This window comes from Mobula birostris, chromosome 8 (assembly GCF_030028105.1).
Source record: "Mobula birostris isolate sMobBir1 chromosome 8, sMobBir1.hap1, whole genome shotgun sequence".
NCBI lineage: Eukaryota > Metazoa > Chordata > Chondrichthyes > Myliobatiformes > Myliobatidae > Mobula > Mobula birostris.
This window is the reverse complement of record NC_092377.1, coordinates 4882514-4905762: the sequence shown is the minus strand read 5'-3', so window position 1 is coordinate 4905762 and position 23249 is coordinate 4882514. Positions and strand designations below refer to the sequence as shown.

The window sequence follows — 23249 nt, the reverse complement described above, 5'->3', positions numbered from 1 at the left end:
GAGAGTCCAGTTCCATCCCCACAACATCACTGGCCTTATGAATGAGTTTGTTCATTCTGTTAGCGTCTGCTACCCTCAGCCTGCTGCCCCAGCACACAACAGGGTGCTGTTAATAAGGTTACCCTTATTCCATGCCTTTTCCAGCTCTCTTTGCAATCTTAACCCCACATCTTGACTACTATTTGGTGGCCTATATATGATTCCCATATTTTTTCACAGTTGCAGTTTCTTGACTCCACCCATAAAAATTTAAAATTTTCGGACCCAGTATCACCTCTTTCTAAAGATATTATTCCATCTCTTACCAATAGAGCCACACCACTGCCTATGCCCTCCTGCCTGTCCTTTTGATACAAAGTACATACTTTGATGCTAAGCTCCCAATTATGGCCTTTCAGCCACAACTGAATGATGCCCACAATGTCTTACCAACCAATCTCTAATTGCGCCATGATTTTGTTCACTTTATTTCGAATGCTACATACATTTAAATACAGCATCTTCAACCCTACATTCTCTGCCCTTATGAATTTTGCTTCTGTGGTACAATTTAACTCTTTGCTGTGTCTGCCTTTGTACCCAACCATTGGCTTGTCCTTCCTTACATTCATGTTACACCCATCATCTACATGTGAACCTGCTGGCTCATCCTCAGCTCTATCATACTGGTTCCCAACCCCCTGTCAGATTAGTTTAAACCACCTCCAACAGCTCTAGTGAACCTGCCTGTTAGAATATTGGTCACCCTTGTATTCAAGTGCAACCCATTCCTTTTGTACAGGTCTCATCTCCCCTAGAAGTGGTCCTGATTATCCAGAATTCTGAATCCATTCCACTTGCTTCAATTCTTCAACAACACGTTTATCTGGCACCTCATTCTATTCCTATCCTCACTGACGCATAGCACCGACAGCAATCCCGAGATTACTACCTTTGAGTTCCTGTTTCTCAGCTTCTTTCCTAACTCCCTGTATTCAGGACCTCATCCCTTTTCCCACTTATGTTGTTGGTTCAATATGAACCAACACTTCTGGCTGCTCACCCTCAATTTTCACGATAATGTGGACGTGTCAAGAAACGTCTTGGACCCTGGCACTTAGGAGGCAATCTACCATACATGTTTCTTTTTTGTGTCCACAGACTTGCCTACTGTCTCCCTTTAGAGTTGCCTATTACTGCTGCCATCCTCTTCAGGTACCTACCTGTTACAAACCAGCAGGTGTGGACTGTCGCTTTAGGCGCCCGAGTGAGGTGGGACTATGACGTCAGTCACAGGTTGAAGGAGTTTGCTTCAGATTTTTACACAGACAGAGAGAGAGAGAGAGAGAGAGAGAGAGAGAGAGAGGGGGAGAGAACAGTTACTCTTGCAGTCTTTGCATGACTTGGAACTACGAACTGCCAGGGCAAGTTTTCTCCAGAATGGGTGAAGTCTAAAGCTTTCCCATTACCCAAAAGATTGGGTTAATCGACGATACTGGGCACAATGAATGTGTGACTGTCACTTCGTATAATCCGTAGAAGTGGACTTTTGGGATATCTTATGGGACCACTTGTGTAGCCCTTACCTGGGTGTGTTGTGTGAAAACCACTGGAAGGCAATGTTCCTGTGACAGGTCACTTTCAGTGATAAGTTGTATGTGGATTTGGAACGTCACGACGGGCAAGATCTACGGCGACTGTTATCTCATTTAACCTGACGTGGAAACTGTGGAGTACTTTGTACTTACCTTTTCTCTATGTTTCACCCTGGATTACAAATATCTCTCTCCCATCATGTGTTCCGTGGATTATCGAACTTCACTATTTTACCATCTCAAGACTCTAAGCCTTGTTCCCCCCAACTCAATAGCTTGGGAGCTATACTTACACATGGATACACGCATAACACTGTTAACTTCTGTTTATTTTGTTTAGGTTACTATATGATAAGCAGATACTAATAAAGATAGTGGTTTTAACATTAAAACCTGACTCAGTGTGAAATCTCTTGCTGATGGTTTGTTTCTAAAACGTTACAAGTTTGTAACATACACTTCTGAGCTACAGGAGCAGACTCAGTACCGGAATCATGGGCACTGTTGCTTCTCACAGATAGGTCATTCCCCCATCCAGAACAATACTCAAAATGGTGTACTTATCGTTGAGGGGTACAGCCACAGGGGTGCTCTGCGCTATTTGATGTTCCCCCTTCCCTCTCCTGACAGTCACCCATTTCTCTGTCTCCTGTAGCCTTGGGGAGACAACCTCCCTGTATCTCCTGTCTATCACTGCTTCACTTTCCCTAACAAGCCGAAAGTCATCGAGCTGCAGCTCCAGTTCCCCAACACGGTCTCTCAGGAGCTGCATCTTGATGCACCTTGTGCAGATGTAGCCATCGGGGAGGCTGGAAATCCCAAATCTGACACCGAGAACAGAACACTTGCTCTGTGGACATGCCCCTATTCTCTCAAGATTTAGATAAGAAATAAGGAATGAACTTACATACTTACATTGCCTCTGGTTGCTCTCGCCAAAGCCTTGTTCAGCCAAAGCCTCATAACCCTACCTCAGACTAGTCCAACGACAGCCGCTCCCATGGCGACTGCTCCACTAGGCCGTACCTCTCTTTTGTAGGGTGGGTTTCCCATCGAAACTCTGCGTCGGACCAACATGGGAGAGTACCTGTTGCCTCTGCATAGTACTCCAGTCAACAACTCCCGTCGAAAAGCCTGGTGATCTTTCAAGCTGTTTGTTGGTCCTGTGTGGAAACGCTCCTGTTGCGTCTGCACAGTAATCCAATCAATGACATTGTGGACCGAAGGGCCTGCACTGTGCTGTAATGTTTTTGTTCCCTTTTCTCTGTCATTTTCACTTGAGTACTTCATTTTACACTCTTCAATCTTGGGGTGCTTGGAGTGTCAGGGAGGGGTAGCACCTCTGATGGGATGGGTTTGAAGTTAACTCTGTTCAGCTCTTCCTCATTTTAAACTAAGTCCTGGTGCAAGTCACTCTTGTCATCCATCTTTCCCATTCCAAACTAACCTGAGTCTTGTGGCAACAGGCCAGCGACGAAGCAGCAGGTGTGGGTACACTGACGGCTGTAGCCACAAGCCTGCACCCTGGTGACTCAGGTCACTGGGTTGTTATCCTCTAACATGGAGACTCTGGCTTTCGGCAGCCAGCTGAGCGACTGAGCAGCCCTCTTCCGGAACGCACTGCTCACCTCCGTGGTATGAGGAAAGGGCCCACAACATTACCTGCTCCATTCTTTCCCTGACCAGCTTACCGTGACTGGCGGGGACCCTATCACAGCAGCCGAAATACATCTAAGAGAGAGTTCAGGACTATTCCTCTCACCCTCCCTGTCCCGTGTGGAATGTTGGACAGAGTCAGTGCTGACAGGCCTCAGAGGAGAATTCCTCGAATACAGAGGGCTTTAGCGGATAAAACATCAACATCACAGCCCGAACTGAGACCCAGCTTGCAGGGGAGGGAGAACTTTGTGAAAGAGGCATGAGATACACATTCTTTTGGAGTGGAAGTGTCATGGTGTGCACTGACAAATGACAAACGACTGAACCCAGATGCAGAGGAACGACAGACTCCCAAGTAGGGACAGAAACAAGAGTTTGTACATTGGGACAGAAACAAGAGTTTATACATCGGGACTGAAACGAGAGTTTATACATCGGGACTGAAACGAGAGTTTATACATCAGGAGACAAACAAGAGTTTGTACATCGGGACAGAAACAAGAGTTTATACATCGGGACAGAAACAAGAGTTTATACATCGGGAGACAAACAAGAGTTTGTACATCGGGACAGAAACAAGAGTTTATACATCGGGACAGAAACAAGAGTTTATACATCGGGAGACAAACAAGAGTTTGTACATCGGGACAGAAACAAGAGTTTATACAGAGGAATTCCAACAGAACATCGGAGGCTTGACTAAACGATACTGTGACCAACACAGAAGATGTTCAGGACAAGTTCTATGAAGAACTGCACTCAGTTGCACTGTTCTCAAAGTGGACAATCTTATTATCCTCGGAGACTGCAGTGAAAGAGTAGGCTTAGGCAACACCTCCTGGGATGGGATCATTGGGAAATATGGAGTTTGTCACTGCAGCAGCAACAGTCTTCTCCCACTCCAGACATGTACTGAATATGAATTGTTGATCGTCAACTCTGTCTTTCACTTTCCCACCCATACCGCAACTCCCTGGATGCATCCCTGCTCTGAGCACTGGCATCGAATTGACTACATCATTGCTGATGGAAACACACTGATCATAGACGAGAAAATCCTTCGTAGGTGGTCTGAATCATACTTCGGTTATCGATGATGAAGCCATCCATTGCCTGCCACAAGTACCTGTCAATGAAGCATAAATGTTCCACTGAACTTAGATGAGACCCAGAAAGTGATAGCTCTGCTGTCTAGCAGGAAAAGCACCAGGATCAGATGCAGTAACAGCAGAGGCCAACAAAAAAGATGGTGTATTGCTAACAGAAAAGCTCCATCAGCTCTTCCAACTTATGTGTTAGCAAGAGATGATAACACTGGAATTGAAAGATGCATCCGTCAATCACCTGTATAAGTGACAGGGAAACCTGGATAACTATCAGGGAATATCCTTGCTGTCTATCACAGGCACGATCTTCGCCAGGCTTCTCAAATGTCTCACATCACACCTTGACAGGGGACTCCAATGAGAGAGCCAGTATGGATTCCTGAATGAACGTGGGACTGTCAATATGGTGTTTACTGCAAGAGAAACGTCAGTAGCAAAACGTTGACCTGTTCTTCTGCGATGTCAATCTGACAAAGGCCTTCGACACTGTTAGCAGAAAGATCATAGAAACACAGAAAACCTACAGCACAATACAGGCCCTTCAGCTCACAATGCTGTGCCGAACATTTACTTACTTAGAAATTACCTAAGGTTACTCATAGCCCTCTATTCTTCTCAGCTTCATGTACCTATCCAGGAATCTCTGAAAGGAACCTATCGTATCCGCCTCCACTACCATCGCCGGCAGCTCATTTCACGCACTCACCACTCTCTGCGTAAAAAAACTTCCCTCTGACATCTCCTCTGTACCCACTTCCAAGCTCCTTAAACCTGTGCCCTTTCATGTTAGCCATTTCAGCCCTGGGTAAAAAACCTCTGACTATCCACACAAACAAAGTCTTTCATCATCTTATACACCTCTGTCAGGTCACCTCTCATCCTCTGTCACTCCAAGGAGAAAAGACCGAGTTCACTCAACCTATTCTCATAAGGCATGCTCCCCAATCTAGGCAACATCCTTGTAAGTATCTTCTGCACTCTTTCTATAGTCTCCACATCCTTCCTGTAGTGAGGTGATCAGAACTGAGCACAGTACTCAAACTAGGGCCTGACAATGGTGATATGGATTCCCACGGAAATTCATCACCATGGTGCCATAATTCCATGATGGTATACAAGCTAGAGTTCAGGGCAATGGTGAGACATCCGAGTCCTTCACTGAATCAGACAAGGTCAAGCAGAGCTGCGTCTTGGTGCCAAAGCTATTGTCTGGTGTTTTCCATCATGTTAACTGATCCATTCAGAGACGGTGATGTACACGTCAGCATCAGAATCCATACTAATGGGATACGGTTCAACCTCCAAGCAAAAACTAAGGTTACGATAGATATCATCAGCAACTTCCTTTCTGCTGATGACTGTGCCCTCAATGCTGGTTCAATAGATGATTTGCAGTGATGTGTTAACAAGTTTTCCGATGCGTCTACCAACTTTGACTTACCAAGAAGACTGAAGTAGATCATCAGCCAGTTCCAGTGAAATCATACACCGAGCCAAACATCACAATCAATGGTCAAAGACTCAACCCAGTGAACAGGCTCACGTATCTTGGCAGCACACTGTCCCAGAATATCGTCATTGATGCTGAAGTAATCGCCCGGATCACCAAAGCAAGTGAAGCCTTCGGCAGACTTTATACCAACGTCTGGAACAGAGAGGCATAGGTCTACAGAGAAAGCTGAAAGTGTATAGGGCATAGTACTTCCCACTCTGCTTTACATCTGTGAAACATGGACAGCATCCCAATGGCATGTTGAGAAACTGAACCATTTCTACACAGTCTGCCTCAGAAAGCTCCTCAGCATGAAGTGGTAAGACAGAAACCCTGACCCTGAGGTACTTACCAAGGTGGGCCTGCCCTGTATCTACACCATTACACTGGGCAGGCCATGTAGCTCATATGCCAGACCATCAACTGCCAAAGAGACTCCTTTATGATGAATTACAGAAAGGAAGGTGTTCCTCTGGAGGCCAAAGGAAACACTGTAAAGACACCCTGAAAACATCACTAAAAGCCTTTGGCATTAACCTGGAGACAGGAACATATCGCCCAGGTTCGGGGTGAGTGGCACTTCTCACTCCACAAGGGTGCAGTGACACCTAAGGCAGAAAGGACGATGACAGCAGAGAGATGTAGGCTGGCCAGGGAAGCCCGGGCCTGCGACCCCAACTGTCTGGAAGGACTGTTTGGGGCCCTGAATGGTGGCAAGGGAGGAGATGTAGGAACAGATGAGGCCCTTGTCTTGTTTTCAGGGATGAGTGCCAGGAGGGAGATCAGTGGAGAATAGAGTGCGATCCCTATTGAAAACAGAGATTGTGAGGGGTTTTAGAAAGAAAAATGTGTTTCGGTAGGATCCTATTGTAAATGGTAGAAATTATCAGGAATGATGAGCTAGATACCAAGGTTTGTGAGCTGGTGGATAAGGACAAGAGGAACCCTATCCCTGTTATGGCAGTTGGAGACTGGTGTGAGGAGAGATATGCAGCAAATGGAGGAGATGCAGGTGAGGACAGCATCGATGGTAGAGGAAGATAAACACCATTCTTTAAAAAAGGAGTAAATCTCAGATATTCTACAATGAGAAATCTCATCCTGAACAGATCCAATGGAGTCAGAGCAACTGAGAGAAGAGAATCGCATTTTTACAAGTGACAGGGTGGGTGGAAGCAAAGTCAAGATAGCTGTAAGAGTCAGGAGGTTTATAAAAGATATCAGTAGATAGTCAGTTTCCAGAGATGGAGACAGAGAAATGAAGGATGGGTACTGCACATATGGCCTCACTTGAGTTATATAAAGCTGCAACATAAATTCCTGACTCTTGACCTTAGTTCTTTGACTAATAATGGCAAGCATGTCATATGCTTTCCATTCCAAGTCGGTAACTTCCTGAAATTGTGTACACAGGTTGTGGCAAAGAAAGTACTGTGCAGAATTATCCTGGTTGCTTTTTTGAACAAAAGAACTACATTAGCAACTTGCCAGTTTTCCAGGGCTTCACCGGTGGCTGGAGAGGACAGAAAAATCTTGGTTAATGTCTCAACAATCTCATCTCTTGCCTCCCTCAATAACCTGTGCTGTATCCCATCACGTCCTGGGTACTTATTGATATCTAAGAGACTGTTTCATTATCTCAGAATGCTCCACACAAATCTCATTCTCCTGCACATTTTTTCCTTGGTAAATACTCATGCAACATACTCATTTAGGGAAGACTGATTACCGAACACCAGATCCAGTTTGGCACATCCACTATCACTTACCATCAACCCCTCCAGGGTCCCAGACAAGGTGCAGTAATCTCACTTGTCCAGTGATGCCTGGGCCTTTAAATTTCTCTAATGTCCTCTCCTTCCTACCTATACCTCACAACTTCAAAGTCCCATTTCCTAACTGTCTTTCAGAGGTTCTACATCTCTTCCTTCTGACTACCCCCTGAAGAACTCCTTGCTCATTCTGAGGGGAGAAGTCAGGAGTTGATGTGAGGTGTCATTTTACCCTGTTTGTTTCACAATCAACCTCTCTGTCCTCTGAGACTCAGTGCTCCAATGATTTAAGCAGTTATTTCACTCTCCCAGTCTCTTTCCCTCTTGCTACATTAACTGTGTCACTATGCTATTGTTCGGTAGATCTGCATGTCCAGGTCATGATGCCTTTCCACCCTCTTGTTAGTCTTATGTGTGTTCTTAAAGTTAAAGAGGAGTTTATTGTCATATGCACAAGTCCATGTGTGCTCAGGTGAAATGAAAACTTAATTCTAACAGCAATGATGTCATTGCACACAATGCTCCAAATTAGGCCTCAACAACATCTTGTACATCTTCAACATTACATCCCATCTCCTGCAGTCAGTACTTTGATTTACAATGGTCAATGTGCCAAAAACTTTCTTTACAAAATTACTTCCCTGTGCTGCAACTTCTCATGAATTACGGACCCGTGTTCCAAGATCCTTTTGTTCTCCTGTGGTCCTCAGTGACCTGCCATTCGCTGTGCAAGACCTACCCTGGATGGTCCTCCCAAAGCGCATCAGCTCACACTTGTCTGTATTAAATTCCATCTGCCACTTTACCAGCTTGCCCAGCTCTAATAGACTTGCTTGCTGTCAACTACAACCCCGATCTTGGTGACATTCACAAATTTGCTGATCCAGTTAAACACATTATCATCCATATCATTGATAGGGATGAAAACCATCAAAGGGCCCAGCACTGATCCCTATGGAACACCCCTAACCACAGGCCTCCAGTCAGAAAGGAAACTAGCTACTACCACTCTCTTTCTTCCTCCACAAAGCCCCGTTAGCACCTCATCTTGAAAGCCAAGCGACTGAATGTGCTTGATAAACCTCCCATGCGAGACCTTGTGAAATAGCTTGTAGAAAACATCCACTGCCTTGCCTTGATCAGCTTTCCTGATCAAAAAACTCTACAAGATTAGTTAGACATGACCTAGCACACACAAAGCCATGTTGACGATCTCTAATCAGTCCCTGTCTATCCAAATAATCATATATCTAATTTTGCAGGGAACTGGGAAATGGATCACGGGGTCAGTAAGGGAAGGATTGGACTGGAAGGTAGATGTCAGGGAAAGTCCTGAAAGGTAAAATTGAAAGAACAGGTTTGATGGGTCAGATAATTTGAATTGACTACATTTTAATGCTAGGAGTATTATGGGTAAGGATGATGAGCTTAGAGCATGGATCAGGACATGGAACTACGATGTTGTGGCCATTATTGACACTTGGTTGAGAGAGGGGCAGGAATGGGTGCTTAATGCACGAGATTTTTGTAGTTTCAGAAAAGATTGAGTAGGAGGTGACAGAGTAGGGTGGGGTATGTGTTGCACTACTAATCAGGGATCAGACATTCAGGGGACAGACACTGAGCCCATTTGGGTGGAACTCAGGAATAGGAAGAGTGTGATCACACTGATGGATTTGTACAACAAACCCCTAATTGCTACTGGGACATTGAGGAACCAAAACCTAATCAGTTTAAGGAAATGTGTAAAAATAATAAGGAAGTTCTCCTGAAGATTTCAACTTCCTTAATAAGAACTGGGACTTACATACTTCAAGGGGTTTTGATGGTGCAGAATTTGTTAACCGAACCCAGGAAGGTTTCTTAAATCAGCATGTGGATGGCCCAGTGACAGGAGGGGCTGTACTGGACCTGGTGTTGGGTATTGAGCCTGGCCAGGTGACTGAAGTTTCAGTGGCTGAGCAGTTAGGGAACAGTGACAGGAAATCCTTAACTTTCAGGATAGTTATCGGTAAGGGTAAGGATTGGAGTAGGGCAAATTATGAGTGCATTAGGCAGGAACTAAAAAGCATTAATTAGGAACATATCAGACACGTGGAAGGAGTTTAAAGAACAAGTGCACAGAGTACAGGAATGGTGTGCTCCTGTTATAAGGAAGGACAGAGATTTAGAGATAAGAGAACCTTGGATGTCCAGAGAAGTGATGAACTTGGTCATGAAGAAAAAGAAAAAGTATGTAAAGCTTCGGAAGTTAGGATGAAGGGAAGCACAGGAGGAGTATAAAGAAGGCAGAAAAGAACTACAGAAGGGAATTAGGAAAGCCAGGAGGGGTCATGAAAAGTCTTTGGCAAACAGGATTAAGGTGAAACCCAGGCATTCTACACATACAACAAGAACAAGAGGATAACTAGGGAGAGGGTGAGACCACTCAAAGATAAAGGGCGGTGGGGGGGGGGGCATTTGCTTGGATGCACAGAATGTGAGTGAGGTACCTAATAAGTACTTTGCTTCAGTATTTGCCAAGGAAAAAGATATGGAGGACCAACAGATCAGTGCTAAGTGTATAAATACATTATGGTGTTTAGAAGTCAAGGAGGAGGACGTGTTGGGCCTCCTAAGGAGTATTAAGATGGATAAATCCCCAAGGTCTGATGGGGTTTACCCCAGGTTTTAAAGGAGGCAAGAGACAAGATTACTGGGCCCTTGATCAGTATCTTCATGTCCTCCTTTGCCACCGGTGAGGTCCCGGAGGACTGGTGTGTGGCTAACGTTGTACTTTTATTTGGAAACAAGGGAAAATCCTGGGAACTATAGACCGGTGAGTCTCAGGTCAGTTGTAGGGAAATTGCTGGAGAAAATTCTTCGGGATAAGATATATGAGCATTTGGAAGCCCATGGCCTGATTAGGGAGACCCAGCTTGGCTTTGTGCAATGCAAGTTGCACCTTACCAACTTGACTGAGTTTTTTTACAAGGCGACAAAAGATATTGATTGATGAGAGTAGGGCAGTCGGTGCTGTCCACATGGATTTTAGTAAGGCATTTGACAAAGTCCCTCATGGGAGACTAATTCGGAAGATTAAGTTACATGGGGCCTGCAGCAAATTGACTGTTTGGTTTCAGAACTGGCTTGTGCATGCATGTCAGAGGGTTACAGTTGGAGGGACTTACTCAAGCTGGAGGTCTGTAATTAGTGGTGTTCTGCAGGGATCCATGCTGGGATCTCTGCTAATTGTGAAGTATATAAATGATTTGGATGAAAAAAAAGATGGGTGGGATAGTAAGTTTGCAGATGATCCCAAGATTGGTGATGTTGTGGATAGTGTGGAAGTCTGGCAAAGAATACAGTGTGATGTAGATCAGTTACAGATATGGACTGAGAAATGGCAGATGCAGTTTAGCCCAGATAAATGTGAGGTGTTGCACCTTAGTAGGTCAAATGTAAGGAGGCAACACACAGGAGACAAGGAGTATCTGTTTCCCAGGGTTGAAATGTCAAATAAAGGGTATGCATTGCAGGTGAGATGAGGTAGGTTCAAGGAGGATGGGAGGGTCAGGTTTTACTCAGAGAATGGTGGTGTCTGTAATGCACTGCCTGGCATGGTGGAAGAGGCAAATACATTAGAGGCTTTTAAGAGACGTTTGGATAGGCACATGGATGTAAGGAAGCTGGAGGGATATGGACATTGAATGGGCAGGAGGGATTAGTGTTTGGGTCTTTTTGATTTACTTTTTAGCTGGTTCAGCACAACATTGTGGGCTGAATGGCCTTCTCCTGCACTGTACCAATTTTTGTTGTATCTTTCCCACCACTAATGTGAGGCTCACCAGCCTATGATTTCCTAGTTTATTCTTGGAGCCTTTCTTAGACAGTGGTACCTCACCTGTCGATAAGGATGATTTAACTACATTGGCTAGGGACCCTGCAATTTCTGTACCTGCCTCCTGCAGGGTCTGAGAATACACCATGTCGGTCCCAGGGGATCTGTCCACCCTAACTTGCCCCAAGACAGCAAACACGTCCTCCCCTGTAATCTGTATCGGGTCCATGACATTGCTGCTACCCTATACAGATTACAGAGGGGCTGTTTATGCTCCTGTTCTCTGTGACTGTACTTGAGTATTCTGTGATTGCACTTGGTTACAATGACTAGCTCTCAGCTGTCCCTCATTCTGTTGACAAGACATGGAATGGCCACATTTTGCACAAGAGTTCTGCATCTTCTGAACACCATGGCTGGTCAGCTGGACTGACAGAATCTTGTGCTCAGTCAAGCTAAAGAGAAGAAATGAAGATTCATCAACAATATTGAGTGGTATGTACAAGTTTTATAACAGATATTGGATTTAGACTTTAATTATCTACATTGGAGATACACGACTGCAGATGCTGGAATGTCGAGCAACAAACGATCTGGGAGGAACTCAGTGGGTCGAGCAGCATCTGTGGAGGGTGGAGGGGAGATAGAATTGTTCTTGTTCACAATTGTTGCTTCCCCACAAGTTGTTAGAAGATTGAGGAGATAATGAAGAACCAACATGTTGGTGGGACTGGAGTCCTACAGAGGCCAAGCTGGGTATGGAAGGCTGATTACTCCCTAGAAAGACATCAATCCAGTGGCCACTTATACCAGCTTTTATATTTAAACCCCCAGTTCGTGTAAATCCTTAAATATAATTCCTAAAAGACAGATGAGCTTTATTTGTCACATGTACATTAATACATTGGGAAATACAGTGAAATACATCATTTGTGTCAACAATCCACACAGTGTCAGGATGTGCTGAGTCTGATTGCAGTTGTCACCATGTTTCTGGCACCAACATAACATGCCCATATCTCACTAACGTGTGAGGAAGGCAGAGCACCCGGAAGAAGCCTTACACGATCACAGGGAGAATGTATAAACTCCTCACAGACAGTGGCTGGAAGTCCCATGTTCCTGGATCAATGGACCAGCTCTTTGGATACCAGTCTAGTAACAACCGCAATGTTACTGCAGCTGGAAGTGGTGCAGAATTAGGCTGAATGAGTCTTACAAACAACTGAGGACAGAGATGAGAGTAATTACTGTGGAGGGAGATCCTCTAGGAGACTGTGGGAATGTGAGACCAAATAACTACATGGTCCACCGGACAGGGTGAGTGTGCTGTGGATAATAGCAGTCTGGTCCGTGACACTGAGGACGGTGATGCTCTGACATCAGTGCAAATGGCCCCTGGCAGTTATCCATTCAAAAGAACTTCTGCATTTTGGTTTGAGGGGAACTGCAGGCTGTAGATTACAAGAATTTACTGTGAGGAAGTAAGAGAGTGGTTGGTAAACGCTTATAGACACTGTGCACTGGGGGAGCATAAGGGAGCTTGTGAGACAGTAAGTGCAGAGATGTGGTCAAGCAAGAAGAAAGCAAATGAGAACATGGTGACTCCACACGTTGGTTTGTGGTAAAATTGTGAAATAGAAAGAAAGGTAAGGAGTTCTCTTGGGGCACTAGATGGAGTAAGTTGCATTTTGGCTTTGCTTCGTTCATTTTTCAATCTTTTTGCTACCCTTTTACTATCTATATTAAAGTGTTTATAACACTCTTATATGCTTGCACTTTAATTTTTAATCATTGGAAATGGATACCAGAGGGAAAAAGGCATTAGCTGAAGGCAAGGAAGCCGATAATGGAAATGGAACAAGAGAAGGTGCTTCTAAACAGCCTCAACTTACTTTGGAGGCTATGTCGAAGCTCCTGGATGATAAATTCGATAAAAGATTTTCTACCTTGGAAGTATTGTTTAAGGAGATCGAAGGGAGACTGGGAGCACTTAAGCGGAAAAGTGAAGGCATTTTCAGTTTAGTATTTTTTATTTGGGCTGATCTGAAACTACAAATATGTCTGAATTGTTGTAACTTCCAGTTCCCCTTTAAATCTTCTTCATGATTCATGAGTTTCCTATGCAGTAAGGTTAACCCTTTACATACCATATGACCTATTCAAGTGAAATGGATAATATTATTAATTTTGTTTCGTGGAATATGAATGGTTTGAATCATCTGATTAAACGGAAGAAGATTTTAAAAGTTTTTCATAGATTGAATGCTCAGATTATCTGTGCCCAGGAAACCCATGTGAGGAAGGAGGATAATCAGTGTTTTCTTAGGTTTCGGAAAAGGCAACAACTTCACTCCAACTCACAAGCTAAGGAAAAGGAGTCTCTATTTTTATAGACTCCTTGATTTTATTTGTTCACTATGAAACAATCTCAGATCCGAATGGTAGATTTCTGTTAATTACTGGTTTACTTTATAACCAAAAAGTTGTTATGGTTAATATCTATGCACCAAATACCGACTATCCTGAATTCTTTAAGCATTTATTTGCATCCCTTCCTAATTTAAATGAATATATGTTGAAAACGGGCAGAGATTTTAACTTTTGCCTAAATCCCTCGATGGACAGGTCTGCACCCAATCTGGTACTTCCAAACAAATCTGCTATTTTTATTAATTTCTTCTTAGATGACTCCGGAATTTTAGAAGTTTGGAGGTTTTTATATCCTGACGATAAAGAGTTCTCATTCTTTTTTCATGTATATCATAATTACTCTAGAATTGATTACTTTTTTATCGATTAGTTTCATCTGTTACTGCCTGTGAGTACAATGCAATCGCTGTCTCTGATCATGTGCCCTTGAAACTATCAATCAAGTTAACTGATGTAACTTTCAGTGCTAGACAATGGCAGTTCAATTCTACTTTGCTCCAGGACTTAAACTTTGTTAACTTTATTAAAGAGCAGGTTGCCTTTTTCATTTCAACTAACTTTTCGGAAGAAATTTTTGGTGGGATATTTTGGGATACTTTGAAAGTATATATCCGTGCGCAAATTATTTCATATTCTGCTGGATTGAAAAAATGAGTTAATAATGAAATGCGTACATTGGTTGATAAGATTAAAGAAATTGATAAAAAATATTCTACTGCTCCTAATCTGGAGCTTTATAAAAAGAGAGATGAACTTCAGATGCAACACAGTTTGTTATTAACATCCCCGATTGAAAATCAATTACTTAAATCTAAGAGTGAATTTTATATACGTGGTGATAAATCGGGTAAATTACTGGCCAATCAATTGATAGCTGCTTCGGCTAAACGTCAGATTATTGAAGTCAGTAAACGGGATGGTATTTTGACGGTTGATCATGACGAAATTAATAAATCTTTTAAAGAATTAGATACCTCTTTATACCTATCAGAATTTCCTGACAATTCTACCATAATGCATGAATTTTTAAGGAAATTGAATATTCCAAAATTACCACTTAATGAACATTTAACATTAGATGAACCCATTATGGAAGAAGAAATAAAGAAAGCAATTTCATCAAAGAATTCTGGTAAAGCACCCGGTCTGGATGGGTATACAATAGAAATTTAAAAATCTTTTTCAAATTTACTTTCCCCTTGGTTATGTAGAATCTTTAAGGATGCCTTCTTTGTAGGTAAATTACCACAATCCTTTTATGAAGCATCTATTTCTTTAATTCCTAAAAAAAAGATAAAGACCCCACTGAATGTGCATCATATAGACCTATATCCTAGTTGAATGTGAACTCCAAAATCTTTTCCAAAATATTAGCAATTAGATTGGAAAATGTATTTCCACAAATTGTCTCTGACGAGCAGACAGGATTTATTAAAAATTGTTATTCATATTTTACTGTTAGGAGGTTGATGAACATTTTATATACTTCGGCATCTAAAACTCCAGAATGTGTTACGGAGGCTTACGCAGAATAATATGTTGGACCCGCAGGCTATGGAGAATAATATGTTGGACCCAGAGGCTTAAGGAGAATAATATGTCTGTCCGCCAGAGAAAGCAGGACCTCCCAGTGGCCACACATTTTAATTCCACATCCCATTCCCATTCTGACATGTCTATCCACGGCCTCCTCTACTGTCAAGATGAAGCCACACTCAGGTTGGAGGAACAACACCTTATATTCCGTCTGGGTAGCCTCCAACCTGATGGCATGAACATTGACTTCTCTAACTTCCGCTAAGGCCCCACCTCCCCCTCGTACCCCATCTGTTATTTATTTATATACACACATTCTTTCTCTCACTCTCCTTTTTCTCCCTCTGTCCCTCTGAATATACCTCTTGCCCATCCTCTGGGTTCCCCCCCCCCCACCTCCTTGTCTTTCTTCCCGGACATCCTGTCCCATGATCCTCTCATATCCCTTTTGCCAATCACCTGTCCAGCTCTTGGCTCCATCCCTCCCCCTCCTGTCTTCTCCTATCATTTTGGATCTCCCCCTCCCCCTCCAACTTTCAAACCCCTTACTCACTCTTCCTTCAGTTAGTCCTGACGAAGGGTCTCGGCCTGAAACGTCGACTGCACCTCTTCCTACAGATGCTGTCTGGCCTGCTGCGTTCACCAGCAATTTTTGTGTGTGTTGCTTGAATTTCCAGCATCTGCAGAATTCCTGTTGTTTGCGTTATTATCTCCGGCACGTGACGTGAAATTTGTTAACTTAGCAGCAGCAGTTCAATACAATACATGATCCAGCAGAGAGAGAAAGATAATAGTAATAATAAATTAAATAAAACATAATAATAAATAAACAAGTAAATCTATTATGTATATTGAATAGATTTTTGATAAATGTGCAAAAACAGAAATACCGTATAATAAAAAAAGTGAGGTAGTGTCCAAGGGTTCAATGTCCATTTAGGAATCGGATGGCAGAGGGGAAGAAGCTGTTCCTGAATCACTGAGTGTGTGCCTTCAGGCTTCTGTATCTCCTACCTGAGGGTAACAGTGAGAAAAGGGCATGCCCTGAGTGCTGGAGGTCCTTAATAATGGACACTGCCTTTCTGAGACACTGCTCACTAAAGATGTCCTGGGTACTTTGTAGGCTAGTACCCAAGATGGAGCTGACTAGATTTACAACCTTCTGCAGCTTCTTTCAGTCCTGTGCAGTAGCCCCTCCATACCAGACAGTGATGCAGCCTGTCAGAATGCTCTCCACGGTACAAGTATCAAAGTTTTCGAGTATCCTTGTTGACATGCCAAATTTCTTCAAACTCCTAATAAGGTATAGCCAGTGTATTGCCTTTATGACAACATTAATATGTTGGGACCTGGTTAGATCCTCAGAGATCTTGACGTCCAGGAACTTGAAGCTGCTCACTTCTGATCCCTCTATGAGGGTTGGTATGTGTTCCTTCCTGAAGTCCACAATCAGCTCTTTTGTCTTACTGATATTGAGTGCCAGGTTGTTGCTGTGGCACCACTCCACTGGTTGGTATATCTCAGTCCTGTACGCCCTGTCGTCACCACCTGAAATTCTACCAACAATGGTAGTATCATCAACAAATTTGTAGATAGTATTTGAGCTATGCCTAGCCACACAGTCATGTGTATGTACAGTGTAGGGCAGTGGGCTATGCACACACCCCTGAGGTGCGCCAGTGTTGACAGCAGGGAGTGTTGTTATCACTAATCTGCACAGATTGTGGCCTTTCGGTTAGGAAGTCGACGATCCAAGTGCAGAGGGAGATACAGAGGCCCAGGTTCTGCAACTTCTCAACCAGGATTGTGGGAATGATGGTACTAAATGCTCAGCTATAATCTATGAACAGCATCCTGACATAGGTGTTTGTGTGGTCTAGGTTGTCTAAAGCCGTGGGGAGAGCCATTGAGATTGCGTCTGCCGTTGACGTATTGCAGCAAGGCCAAGGAACTGATTGTAGCCTTCAGGATGGGGAGACCAGAAGTCCATGAGCCAGTCCTCGTCGTTGGGTCAGAGATGGAGATGGTTAGCAACTTTAAACTCCTTGGTGTTATCATTTCGGAGGACCTGTCCTGGACATACCTGCATTTGCAAAGAAAGTATGGCTGCACCTCTACTTCCTGAGGGGTCTGCGGAGATTTGGCATAACTTCAAAAACCTTGACAAACTTCTATTGATGTGCAGAAGAGAGTATATTGACAGTACGGTCTGGTATGGAAACACCAATGCCTTTGAAAGGAAAATCCAAAAAAGGGAATGGATTCGGCCCAGTACATCATGGGCAAGGAGATAACGTCAAACAGAACCCTGAGAATTGTAAAGAATCTGGAGAAGAATTCAAGAAGGGGATGAAGAGAGCCAGGAAGGGCCAAGAAAAGTCTTTGACAATGACGATAAAGAGAATCCCAAGGCATTCTATAGCACTTGTACCTAATGAGTGGAGAGTGGGAGACTGATGCACGGGCAGCAGCTCACTCTCCGTACACTGACCTGCTTGCATATTGGCTTGTGTATCGTTGGCACTACACCAACAGCATAGACAGTTAGGATGCAACATCCATGGTCGACCCTGACCATCGAAGGCCTCATGACAATCCCAGAGGGCAGCACTGTCGAGTACCGGTCGGCGCAATGATTTACAGTGCCGGCTGTGAGATTGGGGTTCACTTCCCACCACTGTCTGTGAGGAGTTTGTACGTTCTCCCCGTGACCGTGTGGCTTTCCTCCCACATACCGAAGACGTACAGTTAGGGTTAGTGAGCTGTGGGTGTGATATGTTGGTGATGGAAACATGGGGACACTTGCCCAGCACAATCCTCACTGATTTGATTTGATACAAACAATGTATTTCACTGTATGTTTCAACTTACATTTGACAAATAAAGTGAATCATTTTAACCAGAATGTTCAACTCCTCCTCTCCTCACAGAGCCAGCATCCGGGGAACCAGTTCTGTGAAACTTCACTGCACTGTCTCCATAGCAACCATCTACTTTGTTATGTCAGGACCCCACAGGTCTGCTGTCACCATGGCTGTGTATCGTGGGAAGGTCTCTCGTACTCAGATTGCTTGCAATAAAGGCCAACATGTCGTTTGCCTTCCTAAATGTCTGCTACATGAACAGGTTGTCCTGGAGTGGGGAGATTTAAAGAAGATCTGATGTTTTCCACACAGAGGGTGATGAGGATCATTGATGTTTCCATCCCCCCTATTTGTGACATTTACTGGGTGTGTTGCAGATGAAGAGCCTGAAGCTCTGTTGAGGATCCCCATCACCCATCCCACAATCTCTTTGACCCACTATGGTCAGGAAGGAGGGACAGGAGCATCAGGACTGGGAAACAGCTTCTTCCCTCCGGCTGTGAGACTAATGAATACCCTGTCACCACTGTGGTCTCGTCACTAGGACTGTGAGCTGTTTATTGTTTACTTGTGCTGTGCTCTACATGCATACAGAATGATATTTTATTAACATATTGATGGTAATATTTGGTTTATGTGCTGTGTGATATATGTATTGTGGGTGCACCGTGGTCTGGGGGAACATTGTTTCATTTGGTTGTATACATGTACAGTCAGATGACAATAAACTTGAACTAGAATGAGCTGCCACAGGATGTTGTCGGGTCAGGTACAATTACAGCATTTAATACATTTGGACAGGTGCTTGGATAGGAAAGGCACTGAGGGATATTGACCCAATGCATGGAAATGTGATTAGTGTAGTTTCGCAACATGGTCAGTCAGGATGCACACGTTGGACCAAAGGTCAAATTCTATAATTCTGTGCTTTACTGTGAGACAATGACTCACACAGAAAGGCATCAGTATATTCCTTACTGTATATCTGCAAAGTTCCCTTGCCTTTTTTTCTTTCTCAATCTTTTTCGTTAAGTTTTGAATTGATAAACATAACAATAATAATGATACAAAAGAGATCGTGATTACATTAACAACGGTTAACGTATACAGACACAGACTCCGAGTAACATATGTAATTTAAGCCTCCCAATCTCTTAATAACTGAACATGAAAAAGATTCAAAAAATTTTATACAATGAAAAAGTCCTCCTACACTAAAAAAAAACAAAAAAAAGCAAAGGCTGGGCTGGCATGCTGCATCAGTTAAAATTGTTATTTGTCATTAACTCTGCTCCTCTATACACAAACAAAAAGTTATTAAGTAGGATTCGGAAAAGGTCAACTTACATCATATGAAAATGTTGAATAAATGGCCTAAAACAGGAATTCTGCAGATGATGTAAATTCAAGCAACACACATCAAAGTTGCTGGTGAACGCTGCAGGCCAGGCAGCATCTCTAGGAAGAGGTACAGTTGACGTTTCAGGCCGAGACCCTTCGTCAGGACTAACTGAAGGAAGAGTGAGTAAGAGATTTGAAAGTGCGGGGGGGAGGGAGAGATCCAAAATGATAGGAGAAGACAGGAGGGGGAGGGATAGAGCCAAGAGCTGGACAGGTGACTGGCAAAAGGAATATGAGAGGATCATGGGACAGGAGGTCCGGGAAGAAAGACAAGGAGGTGGGGGGGGACCCAGAGGATGGGCAAGGGGTATATTCAGAGGGACAGAGGGAGAAAAAGGAGAGTGAGAGAAAGAATGTGTGTATAAAAATAAGTAACAGATGGGGTACGAGGGGGAGGTGGGGCCTTAGCGGAAGTTAGAGAAGTCGATGTTCATGCCATCAGATTGGAGGCTACCCAGACGGAATAATTGGCCTCTAAGTTTCTTTTAACCGAAGGATCAGAGGTTCCACTCCTAATTTTTTCGAAGTTTAACTTGTTATAGTTTGGGAAAACCATTGAAATGTAATAGGGGGATTAGAATCTTTCCAATTAAATAAAATGGATCTTCTGTAACAAATGCAATCAAACGGCAATCAAACGATAGATGATTAGATTCCATCACTGGTAATCCAAAAATTGCAGTAATAGGATGAGGTTGTAAATCATTATGTAAAACTACTGAAATAATATTAAAAATACCTTTCCAACGTTTTTCCAAAAGAGGGCAAGACCAGAACATATGCATCAAGGAAGCTTCCTCAGAATTACATCTGTCACAGACAGGATTTATATGGCAATAAAAATGAGCTAACTTATCCTTGGACATATGGGCCCTATGAACCACCTTAAATTGTATCAAAGCGTGTCGAGCACACATTGAAGAAGTGTTAACTAGTTGGAGAATTTTCTCCCATTTCTCTATAGGTAAAGATAACTGAAGTTCTCTTTCCAATTCATTCTTAATTTTATCAGATGTACCTAGATATACTTTCGTAATTAAATCACAAATGATTGCTATTAAACTCTTCTGATAGGGATTTAAACCTAATTTTTTTTTCTGTAATTTCAGTTTGATGCGGTATCAGAAAAGTAGGTAAAATAACATTCAAGAAGTTTCTGATCTATAAGTATCTGAAAAAATGTGATCTAGGCAAATTATATTTATTAGACAACTGTTCAAAAGACATGAAACAATCATCCATGAATAAATCACGAAAACATGTTATTCCCTTCGTTTTCCATAAAAGCTTGATCAGTTCTGGATAGTTGGAAGAAAAAAATTGGATATAATAAGACTTGATAGGATAAATTTATTCAATCCAAAAAATTTACGTAATTTAAACCATATTCATATTGTATGTTTAGTTATTGGATTAATCGATTGTTTATTCAGTTTAGTAAGTGTAAAGGGAAGTGCACTCCTAAAATAGAAGGCAATGAGAACCTTGTACAGACTCACACTCAAGGTTTACCCATCATGAACATTGAATTTCATCCAAATCTTGTGTCCAGAACGTTAGATATCAAATATTAATTGCCCAATAATAGAAACTAAAGTTCGGCAATGCCAAACTGTCATCCTTTTTTGATTTCTGTAAATATTTCTTAGGTAACCTAGGATTTTTATTCTGCCATATATATGAAGAAGTCTTAGAATCAATAATATCAAAAAAGGATTTAGAGATGAAGATTGGTACCGCCTGAAACAGATACAAAAATTTAGGTAAAATAATCATCTTAATAGTATTAATTTGACCAATCAATGATAAGGACAATGGCGACCATTTAGTAAACAGTTGTTTAACGTGATCAGTTAAGAGTAAAAAGTTAACTTTAAATAGATCCTTATGCTCCTTAGTAATTTTAACACCCAAATAAGTAAAATAATCAGTAACCAGTCTAAATGGTAATCGTCCATAGATTGGAACTTACATGTTTAATGGGAAAAGCTCACTCTTATTAAGATTCAATTTATAACCAGAAAAACTACTAAACTGAGCAAGTATTGATATTACTGCAGGGATGGATTTCTCTTGGTTAGAGATATATAGTAACAGGTCATCTGCATGTAGTGATACCTTATGCATCCCATTCCCAAGAATAATGCCAAATATATTGGGTGAATCACGAAGAGCGATTGCCAAGGGCGGCAAGGCAATATCCAATAGTAAAGGGCTTAAAGGACAGCCCTGTCTAGTACCTCAAAAAAGCCTAAAAAAAGGGGGATCTCTGATATTAGTAAGTACGGAAGCTAAAGGTGTATGATATATCAATTTAATATGAATTAAAGATATGAATTTTGGGCTAAAATTAAATTTCTCAAGCATATTAAATAAATATTCCCATTCAACTCTATCAAACACCTTATATTCCATCTGGGTAGCCTCCAACCTGATGGCATGAACATCGCCTTCTCTAACTTCCGCTAATGCCCCACCTCCCCCTCGTACCCCATCTGTTACTTATTTTTATACACACATTCTTTCTCTCACTCTCCTTTTTCTCCCTCTGTCCCTCTGAATATACCCCTTGCCCATCCTCTGGGTCCCCCCCCCCCACCTCCTTGTCTTTCTTCCCGGACCTCCTGTCCCATGATCCTCTCGTACCCCTTTTGCCTATCACCTCTCCAGCTCTTGGCTCCATCCCGCCCCCTCCTGTCTTCTCCTATCATTTTGGATCTCCCCCTCTCCCTCCAACTTTCAAATCCCTTACTCACTCTTCCTTCTGTTAGTCCTGACGAAGGGTCTCGGCCCGAAACGTCGACTGCACCTCTTCCTACAGATGCTGCCTGGCCTGCTGCGTTCACCAGCAATTTTTGTGTGTGTTGCCGGAGATAATAAATCTGATTCTGACTTTGAGTGAGAGGTTGTTGTTATGACACCACTCAGCCACAATTTCAAACTCCCTCTTGTATGCTGATTAACCACGTTTGATATGGCCCACAAGAGTGATGTTATCAGCATAATTGAATATGGTATTGGAGCTGTGCTTAACCACACAGTCACAGTGTAAAGCAAGCAGAACAGGGGGCCAAGTACACTCAAGGAGGAGGTGTTTTTGCCAATCTGAACTGATTGGGGTCTAGAAATGGGGAAATCTAATTGCAAAAGCTGGTTGTGAGGCCAAGGGTTGGAGCTTATTGATTAGTTTTGAAGGGATGGTGGTATTAAATGCTGAGCTGTAATTGATAAAGTGTGTGCTGACGTATGCATCTTTGCTGTCATATGTTCCAGGGTTGTGTGATGAGCCAGAGACAGCATCTGCTCTGGACATGTTGCTCCTGTCAAAGCACTTCATCACTGTGGATTTAGATGTATCTAGGTGGTAGTTACTGAGACAGGTCAGCACTCTCTTCTTGGGCACTGATATAACTGAAGCTGCTTGAAGCAGGTGGATACCACTTGCTGCTGAAGCAAGAGGTTAAAGATATCAGTGAACACACCAGCCAGTCCAGCCAGTTGGTCACACAGGTCTTCAGTATGTGGCCAGGTACCCCGTCCAGTCCAGATGCTTTATTTGGATTTACTCTCCTGAAGGCTGCCTGCACATCAG

General features: G+C 42.8%; 1 protein-coding gene across 1 annotated transcript in view; it reads left to right on the top strand.

Moving 5' to 3' along the window:
* The first annotated feature begins 12953 nt into the window (after positions 1-12953).
* Positions 12954-23249, top strand: part of LOC140201119 (uncharacterized) — a 96462-nt gene continuing 86166 nt past the window's right edge. Inside the window, exon 1 of the mRNA XM_072264736.1 lies at positions 12954-13072. The gene's annotated coding sequence lies outside the window, so the exon portion shown is untranslated. The remainder of the gene's footprint in view (positions 13073-23249) is intronic.